This window comes from Arvicanthis niloticus, chromosome 1 (assembly GCF_011762505.2).
Source record: "Arvicanthis niloticus isolate mArvNil1 chromosome 1, mArvNil1.pat.X, whole genome shotgun sequence".
NCBI lineage: Eukaryota > Metazoa > Chordata > Mammalia > Rodentia > Muridae > Arvicanthis > Arvicanthis niloticus.
In genome coordinates this window covers 67,801,769-67,812,572 of record NC_047658.1, presented here as the reverse complement: position 1 = coordinate 67,812,572, position 10,804 = coordinate 67,801,769, and the positions used below count along the sequence as shown (strand labels likewise).

Below are 10,804 nucleotides of genomic sequence, written 5' to 3'. Positions count from 1 at the left end.
ATATTTACATTACGATTCATAACAGTAGCAAACAAAATTACAGTCATGAGGTAGCAACAAAATATTTTTTATGGTTGGAGATCATCACAACATAAGGCGCTCTATTAAAGGGTGGCGACATCAGAAAGGTTGGGAACCACTGCATAGAGGTACTCCAAACTCCAAGCCCAAGATCACAGAAATGGCAACAAATGAGCTTCCTTTAGCATGTCTGTGAAAGAGGCCCCTCCATCTTTACTCCTGGCCCACTGCTCTGACTATGGGAAGACACATTTAGCAGCTAGACTGCACCCTACCACACAGGATGTTGTTCCAACTGACCCTGTCACAGCCCCCGGTATTTCCTTTCTCTGTCCCATTAGCCAGATGCTCTTGGGTGACAGAGGCGAAACCAGTCAGCTCCTGTTTCCGTGCTTTCGCAGTACAAGGCCTCCTTCCGTCATGGGCAGCGTTGGATGCAGGTAAAAGATGATCGAGGTTTCAACAAAAGCACTGGGGGAGAGAAAAACAGTTATATGCGCGCTTCGGCTCCTAACTCTCCACTCTTCTGAGGGAGAGAAACTATAGAATCAGCCCATCTCCAGGTAGCTGCTGGCTGACACCGTTCTCTCTACAAAAAAAGTTGCTCAGCAGCGACCTCTGCTGTTCGCAGCTTGGATACTCAGCTATGCCTAGTCAAACTCGAAGTCCTCAAAACCGAAGTCCATGAGTCAAGTGCGTGTGTAGGCTACATTCTGACTGTCAAGGCTACTTCCACCTATTGATGGAACCCCAGGGTGTGGCAGAAACAGTTGACTGACAGCCACGGATCGTCTTGTATAACTAAGTGCTAAGGACATGCACACACATAAACATATGTACACGCACAACAATAATAATAAATTATATTAGATTTGGTGCATGCTATCTGGTGCCTCTGAACTGTTTCTTCGGTAGCTCATGAGGTGCCTTCCTACAACAGCCAAAATGATGAAGTGGATCAAGAGCATAGAGGCTTTTCCTGAGTCCTTGGACACTGCAGGAGATAACTCTGCAGTGTTGGACTTCCATGTGCGTGCCGTGAACCTTGCAGAACGATGGCTTCCTTTCATTCCTCTCTGAACAGTGTTCAAATGTCTGTTCCTTGATGTAGATGCTGATAACTGCCGGGACACTGCTGCCAACTGTGAAGTCAAAGGTGCAATGATTTTCCACGTCTCAGAAAAGGAGTCAAAAAGCTGGATGAAGTTTTCTGGAGATAACAAAGGAAAGCTTGAAGCCACTGTTATAAATTTGCCCAATCATGTCCCCCAAAAGCAGAACAGCCTCCAGCTATTTAAAACTTGTCAATTTTAATTTGTGAAAAATATGAAGTATGGAAATTCATATCCAATTGCTGTTGCTTATAAATGACAATAAAATATCAATTCTACTCTTTAGAAATTAAATTAAAATTTTAAATTAAATTTAACTTAATTGAGAAGCAATGCTCAAGGTAGACTCTGGTCTTTAACCCCCCCCCAGATGCACCCACACCTACAGCCCCACCCCCACCCCACAAACACACACACACAGAAAAAGGGAAGAAAATAGGATGGAAGGGAGGGAGGGAGGGGACAAGGAAGGATGTCTGAACATGGCTTTAGGCCATCTGGGCCCTGGGGGACAACTCCTGAATTGTTGTCTCTCCCTGACACTTACCACTGTGACAGGTAGGATTCGGGCTACTCCTTAGCACCAGGTCCAATTAGCAAAATGGCACCAATATAATCTGTTGCCATGATGCTCTGTGGGCTAGCCAGCTGATCCAGGGTCCCCTTGAGCCCTGTTATGACAGAGAACTGGAGCGCTGGATAGCTCTGGGGACCAAACAATAGAGACCTCTGTTGTTCTGCACAGCACCGCTAATGTCCTTCCAGATAGGAATGGGAGGGAAGATATTTCTAGGACAAGAGCCACAGAGCAGGTGTCAGGGACTGTGCTGACTCAGTCCAGTACAGACAGGTGAGACGGAAGCTTTCGTTGGCATCACCTCAGACTGCATTGGCGACAACCACCTTTGTCCTCCAGGGCCCCTCTAGCCCTTTCCTCAGTGAAAATGCAAATACAGGAGCTAGAGAGGTGGATCAGGGGTTAAAAGCACTTGCTGCTCTTCCAGAGGGCTCAAGTTCAGTTCCCAGAATTCATGCTGGCCTTCTAGTCTCCATGAGCACCTGCATACACGTGCCATACATACATGCACGCACATAATAAATAAAATAATTACTTTGCAAAAGAAATGCTAGTTGTTAGGGGTGTGATAGGAATGACTGTCCCTGGGCCTCTCATTCACTTCAGGATTTAGGAATCTAGCATTGCTTTGCTCTCTGGGCAGGGGGCGGATAGATAGGATAGTTCAATGCCTCTGCCTCATAGTTTGTCTCCTAGAGCCCTATTCCCCAGATCAGAGAGGCCAGATGGTGAGCTGGCTACTTGCTGTGCATGCCCACTTTCATCTGTTCGTTCTGGAGCTGGGTAAATAACCACCACATCCTCCATTAGGAAGGCTCAGGCCAAGACTGCCCCGCTTGCTCTTTCCCGGCCGCTAGTGCTCTGTCAGTCAGAGTCCGTGTCAGGTCACTTTCTTCCTCTATGGAGAAGACCAATAGCATCCACTTACCTCAAAGGGACTTAGTATCTACCCTCATCCTGTCCCCATGAGGCTCTGAGACTGGGAATGGCAATCTGGGAGCTGTGTGGGAAGCAAGATGCCCACACTGTGTTGACTACAGAGAGATTTGACTGCCAAGGAGAACTGTAGAAGGCTGCTATCTCTTTCTCTCCAGGGATGATATAGAGATCACCACAAGGGAACAAAATGGGGGACCCCTGAGCCCTTAATCTGCTACCCACTGACAGCACAACTTCTGATCCATTCTTGCTCCCTCTCATCAGCCTTGTCATAGAATGCTGCATCAGACAGCAGGGCCAGAAGGTTTCTAGGAGCCCCTGTGATGAGACCAGCTGAGCAGGTGGGGTTCAGGATGGCCACACACATTCCACTAATAGATCCCCAATTCCTCAAGATCAAGGGGTAAGTGAAGGCAAGATGGAAACTACTACCAAAGGAGAAATCTATCTTATAAATGCCATTGGTAAAAACCCCAAGATTCAAAGGCCCAGTCAGAGCCCAGTGACAGCTCTTACTTTTGGTTAATCACTAATTTTGAGGTCATGTCACTGGGCAGAACACTCTTAACTCCCCACTAACTTTGCTGTGGAAAACAACCACTTTCACTGAGAACACCAACTCTTCTTGCATATGTCTGAAGGATGACTGACAGGCGAAAGGCTTAGCATCTCTGTCTTCATAGTGTGTTTGCCCCTTTGCTACCTTGCCCCGGGAGCCAGATTCTACTTGCCTCCGCATGTCGAAACACATTTCTCATTTACAATGAACGGTCATGCGGAGCTCACTTGGCCTGATGCCCTCTGGAGCTGGAACATGCTCTAGCCCACCTTGCTGCTTCTTTAGTAGCTCAAACACCGGAAGTCTTTCTTCCTATTATAGGGCCAAGACTAAACCACAAGGCCAGGGCATCCTTGAGAGATGGTGGCGCCAACGGCAGAAGCAGCTCAGCAGCTCCTGGGTTAATATAAGCATCCCACTTGCTTGCAAGCCTCAAGGCCAGTTGTTTGAACATAGAGCAAAAAATGATACCCAATTGATATGAAATGATACCTTTCGAAATGATACCCAGTTTAGCTCACTGCAACAGATCAGCGGGATGATTGCCCTTTCCTTCCTTCAGTGAGCAATCTGGTTACCTCTTCGGCCAGTATCACCTCACTTCTTTCTACTCACAATACCAAGCCCTATTAATGTCCTGTCTATCCTTTTAAAAATGATTTTATTTTTGGAGTGTTGGATTGAATTCAGGACCATGCATATACCAGGCAAGTATACTATCACCAAGCTGCACGCCCAAGCCAGTTTGTCTGACCTGTGACCTTTGCGTTTGTTTTATTTCTTAGTTCTGTGTGAAAACATCTCACCTGTGGTGTCAGGGACACTGCAATTAGTTAAGAATCTCCACAGATCCCAGAAACACTTCCACAGTCACTCTGTACCCATGGGCTCATTCTGGTAATTGTGTTCCCCCGTTTTCTCCTGGTGGTCAAAGGCTCCTCCCTATCCAGACTCCAAGGCTCCCATTACCCACACTGACATCAAAGAACATCTATTACATTACCTGCATAGTCCCTTCTGGCTCCCTGAGATCTTCAGCAAGAGTGGGGCCCCACCCCATGCAAGCATTCCTCTTTGCCCTGACGGAGGGAGCGTCCTTCTGCTCTCCGAGGAGGCTAGCGGCTGCCATAGACTTTATCTGCTTCGGTGTGTCTGCTTCTCTTGGCCTCCAGAGGCTTCCCTCCCCCTGTTCCAAAGAGGTTCTAACGTTTATTCTTTATGAGTGGGGCCACTGTTGAATTCAACTCCAAGCTCATCCACCCAACAGATGACCAAAGAAAATTTTAGATCCTGAAACCAGCTCCCATAGCAGTGAATTAGGCCCAGTCTAACCTTAGCATTTTACTCTTGATCCAAACTTTTGGGGGTTGGCATGAACTTAAAGTCTTTCACTGCATATAAGGCTGGGCACTGAGAACATTTCACTTGACCCTCATCTTATACCACCCCTAGGGCTGCCTCCCAGGAGGATCACTCCCCAGGACAAGGTAGTCCTCCATCTTCCAGTCAGCTAAATTCATGGTAATAAAACTTTTCCCCTCCCCCTCCCTTGACTCATGACAAATTGGCTTCTGCCATCAGGAGTCAGCTCCAATTTTTGCTGGTAGTTTATCCGTGGGGTCCTCCGGGCTCTGCTGAGATGGACTCCTGGCTGTGGTCTGGAAGCAATGAAATGATGAGCACCTGCTCTGGGAGGAGCCATGGAAGCTCAGAAAGGCCCCAAGAGGCTGCCTTACTAGCAAAGGACAATTTTAGGGCAACTTGAAGTTTGGGGATTATTAGACCCATCTCTGGTCTCTTAAACGTCTCTTCCATATGACTTGGGATCCTATCCTTGTCCCTCCTTTAGGGTAGAAGAGGGAGCGGTTGCAATGTTATCATCATACCCTGAGTTCAGGCCTCCATTACACCTTACCTGTCCCTACAGGACCCGAGGGACTCCATTTAGGTGTCATGGAAGCCATCCATCAATCACATGCCCTCAATTGTGTGATCATAATTTACACTCTTTATTTCCTACCTACAGATACACATTACATAGCGGTCAATGACAGACTGCATATGTGAGTGTGCATGGTGTGGTCTAAGCATGTATCATCATACTATCTAGGTTAGTGTGCACAGACCCTGATGGTCACTGTGATGGTTTGTATATGCTTGGTCCAGGGAGTGGCACTGTTGGAAGGTGTGGCCTTGTAGGAGAAGGTGTGGCCTTGTGGGTGTGGGCTTTAATACTCTTGTTCTAACTGTCTGGGAGTCAGTCTTCCACTAGCAACCTTCAGATGAAGATGTAGAACGCTCAGCTCTGCCTGCCCTGTGCCTGCCTGGAGGCTGTCATGTTCCCACCTTGATGATAATGGACTGAACCTCTGAACCTGTAAGCCAGCCCCAATTAAATGATGTTCTATTTTAAAAGGCTTGCCTTGGTCATGGTGTCTGTTCACAACAGTAAAATCCTAACTAAGACAGTCACATAACAACACAAATGCCTAGCAATATGCGCTTCATACTGCACCCTTGTTAAGGAACACACAACTTTAAGTATGTCCCCTTGGGCTGTAATGACCCAGGCCCTTCCACCATTTTTACAAGGATTATTATTGTCACAGGGGCTTAGTTCCAGAGCCCTGTGACATCCCAGTCTATGTACTGTCCCATAGTACCACTTAGGACAAGTTGCTTGTTCCTTGTCTCCCTCAGTGACGAGACTATCCCAGGATTTCACAAAACAGGAGAGTATTTGTGTATTTCACAACTCAGTTGATTGTTTAGTTATTTCATGACTCCAGGAATAGAATCCAGGCCTTCTGCTTAAGCAAATGCTTTGCCACAGAATTTTAACTCTACTTCCAACAACTCAACTCCATTGTCTTTTTGGGCCGATCATTTCCTAGGGCCAGCTCTAATACTAGGATCACCACAGAAACTGTATGGTTAAACTTCGGTAACTCCAAGAGGCTTTGCTGATGGGTTGAGGTAGTAGGGCTGAAGAGATGGCTCAGCAAATAAGATGTTGCCAAGCCTGACCACCTGGATTCAATTTTGGGGACCCACATGGAGGAGGGAGAAAATCAATTCCCAGATTTCCTCTGACATATACACACTCTAAATAAATTAATTAATAATTAAAGAATTTAGAAGTTGGGGTCAGGCTATGGAGAGGGTGTTTTCAGGATTCCCACAGATAGCTGACTGCCTGGGGAGATGAGCTGGCCTCTGGTGAAAAGCTACACCAGACCGAAGCATTGAAATCAAGCTTGTGGAGTGGCATGGCTCAGCCTGCATGTTCTAAGTGTTACAACTGTTATCCCATTTTGCAGATGAGGAAACTGAGACCCACAGAAGGTAATTTTCATTGGGGTGACACAGTTGCTGTATGTTCTAAAGTATCTCTCCGAATTCTAAAGGGGACAAGCAGAATGTGACATTACATTATGTAATCTAGTTACATAACAAGGAAAAGATACCTGAAGTGGAAAGGCTTAACACAACTCTAGGCTATTTTGTTCCAGAATCTGTACTTTGGGAATGGCTGGGCAGGGAAAATTGTATCCATTACCTCTTCACTGCTCTGACCAAATGATTGATGAAACAACCCAAGGGAGGAAAGGTTGGTTTGGGCTCACATTTCAAAGACCTCCATTCATGCTCATGGGCTTGGGGGTCTGTGCAAGGAAGAATAGCATGCCAGACACACACATATAAACATAATAAACCTTAGTAAATGTCTTGAAATATGCTGGCCATTTCCTTCTGTGCTCTTACAGAAGTGATAGCAGTGGTGGGACACAGGTGGCACTTGTGTGGCATTGGGTGATGTTTTGGTATCACATAAGCTTCAGTATAATGTCATAGTGCAAGTGGAAGACAATCAGGGTCCCTGGTGCCCTGCCCACAGATGTGTCCAAGAGCCTGTCATGGCACATGCTATACACAAGTCATTAAATGATTAACTTTACCACCGAAGAGCTAAGGCTCAGAGAGCCTGAGACACTTGCCCAGTGTACAAGACTAGTGACATTTCACTGTCTGCAAAGACTATTTCTAATGCACTGCTGTTGGGTGGTACCATGTTTCAGTTTCCCCAGCAACCAAATGGGGATCCTGACTAAGGCTTTTGACAGCTACTGGTGGATGGGAAAGTGCTCTGCAGATGGGAAAAAGCACAGAGATCGGGACCTCTATTTCTCCTTCACTGTGGCACTGAGGCCTGTGCAGGAACTGGCCCAGAGGAAGAGCTGGGGATGCTGCAATGAGAAGCCTGGTGGGAGGGGATGGTGTCCTCTAGACATAAGTGATACTGAGAGGGAGGAGGAGGGAGAGAGGGAAGGAAGGAGCAATTGTGACTGTAGGTGTAGGATAGATCATGGATTTGTAGGCAGATGGATGGATGGATGAATGGATAGATGATAACTAGATGAATAGATGGGTGGATGGATGACTATATGATTAGATGAATGGATAGAGAAGTGAATGGATGGATAGGTATGTGGATGGATGGATGGATGGATAGATGGATGGATGGATGGATAAGTGGATGGATGGATATGTGGATGGTAGCTGGGTGAGTAGATCAAAGGATTATGGTAGATGGATGATGACTATAGATTAGATGGATGGGTAGATGGTAAGTGTATGGATGGATAAGTATGTGAATGAGTAGATTTATGGGTGATGGATGGATGATTGGTACCTGAATAGGTAGATAAATGAGTGAATAGAGAAATGGTGTTGACAGGTAGATGAAAGAATAAATGCTTTAGAAGTGTAGTCACAGTGTTCCTTCCAGCAGAGGGCACCAACACTGCACTCACTGGCTCCAGTAGAGTTCTAATGGGTGCATCTATAGTGAGAGCTGGGCTTCATGGCAGGGTGTTAGCAGCTCTGGAAGTAAGAGACTCAAGGTGCAGAGAGCCAGGCCAGAGCCCACAGGCACAGAACAGAGACAGAAAGCACAGGCTAGAAACTGGCACCTGACATGGAATCTCAGGAGTAAATAGTAAGATAATTGCCTTCTGTACTTGTCTAAGAACTGAATGGAATATGACACAGAATGAAGCATGTGGAGCCCAGAGAGCTATCGCAGACCACCCAGCAAGTGTGAGGTGGGAGGTAAGTTGTCCAATATCTGAGGAGCCTGGAGAGGTTTTCCTGAAAGGGGTAGAGAGGGTTCCTCAGGGGGTGGGAACAGTGGGGAGGGGTTGCTCTGAGTCTGGGGAAGATCCTTGCAGACACAACACAGGGATGTGTTGAGGGGACTCATCCTGCCACCTGGGAGAATGTCAAGTGCATGCTTTACACCCTACAGTGAGCACTGGATGTAAGTCAGCAGTACACAAAAGCAGGGGCTTGGCTTGCATCTCTGGGTGTGAGTGCAAACCTGCCATCCTAAGGGGGAATAAGAAGACTGACTTTTTCCTTTGGGGTTTGTCCATGCCAGAGATTTATCTCAGGACAAGGAATGAACCTGTGGGTTCCGTGTCCACAGGTGACACTGCCGAAATTAAAGCCAAGTCCTACACAGCTTCAAAAAGCAAATGAAACAACTGAGAACAGTGGTGCACTCCTATAATTCCAGGATTTGGGGATGGGAGCAGAAGAGAGTCAGTTTGGGGTCAACTTGAACTACACAGTGAGACCCAGTCTCAAAAGACTGAGGGCTAGGGTGTGGCTCAGTGTTAAAGCACTTGCTAAGTATATACAAGGCCCTGGGCTCCATCCTCAGCACGCACACACACACACACACACACACACACACACACACACACACACAGAAGAGAGAGAGAGAGAGACAGGCAGACAGACAGACAGACAGACAGACAGACACAAACACACAGACACACAGACATAGAGACAGACACAGAAACACAGAGACAGAAACAGAGAAACAGGGGTGGTGGGGAGAAGGAAGGGAGAGAGAAAACTCTCTGTTCTGAGCTGAATGAATGTCCTGCCTAGAACCCAAAACAGTTCCAAGATGTCATGCAGAACTGGCCCCCTGGTTTCTTGGGAGCAGGTCTGAAGATGGAGAAAGGTCCCTATGGGGAAGGCAGTGGCTGGAGCCACATGCACCCTGGTCTATAACTACTCCTGCTGGCGCTGCCTTATGAGACCACTTCTGTATCTCTACAGCCTCAGTGGTTCACTCAAAGCAAGCTAACATCCTCTACACAGAAGGGTCAGCATCTTCTGGCCGTGAGTGGCCAAGCTCCCAGGCTTGGACTCAGAGGGCCTTTCCTTTGCATTCATTGCTCATGAAGCTCTCCAGCAATCCTAACCACTAGTCTTGTTTGCTGCAGTGCAGCCTTTACACACATAGGAGCTCCACTGGCTCCCATCTCCTGCTCTGCAAGCTGTGTTGATGTCAGTAGACAGGGCAACTGTGTAATCCGCTTGAGGAGGCAGACTGCTAGCACCCAGTAAAGGCCAAGGCACAGCAGAAGTGGAGAGCAACTGGCTTGGGAAGGGGACCCTCAATCTGGTGATTCCTACCCCTCCATTGTCATTCAGGTCAATGAGCCACCCACGAGTTCATCACCATCCATAGCTAAATAACCCAAGTAAGGGTGGGAAGACTGCAGAGGAACCTGCTTCCTGCATAATGGTGAGAGCAATGAGGTACAAGCGGGAGACACAGAAGCCATGAGCCATAGTGTATGGCAAAGGGAGCCCTGGCAGTGCCCTGGGACATGGGGTGCAAGCATTTGTAGCCTAAACAGCTGTCTACCCCACCCCCTGACCAGTGACCCAGGAGAGCGGACCTAACCTGGTGTTATCAGAAGTTGCAGAATGCATAGCATTGATGCTGAGTTTTCAGGGCTTCCCTGGCCCTGGATGGTGACCCAGGGAGGAAGCAGGTCCTCTGTGCTGATAAACCACCAACTGCCATCCCTAGTCAGGCAGACCTGGCCCTTCTGCTGGAGGGGATGTGATGTGTCTAACTCCTCAGCTCTTACCATAAAGTGCCTTCCCTAACAGACTGCCTCATCCTGGCTAATTCCAGTGCAGTCCCTGTTGGACAGCAGGTCTAATGTGCCTCGTTCTGCTGAGGCTTTTCCAAAGCTGGCCCAGTTGCAGGCTCAGCTGATCCCTCTATAGCCAACTCTTCAAGCCTGGATTGCCACTGTGGGCAGAGGACAGTATGATAGGTGCCAGGCTGATAATTCTGCTCCCAGCTGACCTGTGACCTCTGGAACCCAAGTTGCCTCACCTGTGACACAGAGGACAATGGTGACTTCTTCAAAGGGTGACTATGGTATTCCTGTGGAGAGATGGGCTCTTGGAACTGTGGATACACAGCAAATGTCACGTTAGATCTGAGTTCTAAAAAGGCTTGGAAGCCAGGCTACTAGATGTTGAATCTGCCGGTCTGATGGGGTGTCAATCAGATGGGTCCATCCCTGTTTCCTCCCTGCTAAATCTACATCCACACATGGGCAACATTCCAAGAGCCAGAATGGAACCAGAACTGACAACTAAGATTGGAGTCAGCTCCAAGGCACAGGGGGGAAGTGATCCTAAGTGGAGTGTGGGGAACAATAGCAGTTCCTATGGAAGTAGAGTGCCAGGCTGTGCCCAGCTGCGGGGATGTGTGTG

General features: G+C 47.7%; 1 long non-coding RNA gene across 1 annotated transcript; it reads right to left on the bottom strand.

Moving 5' to 3' along the window:
• Nucleotides 1-858: 858 nt before the first annotated feature.
• On the bottom strand, nucleotides 859-1,807 carry LOC143443714 (uncharacterized). The gene is made up of 2 exons (XR_013112928.1): nucleotides 1,681-1,807; nucleotides 859-1,231 (listed from the first exon to the last, which is right to left on the bottom strand). It is a non-coding gene; the product is annotated as an uncharacterized LOC143443714 (long non-coding RNA).
• Between the last annotated feature and the right edge of the window lie 8,997 nt (nucleotides 1,808-10,804).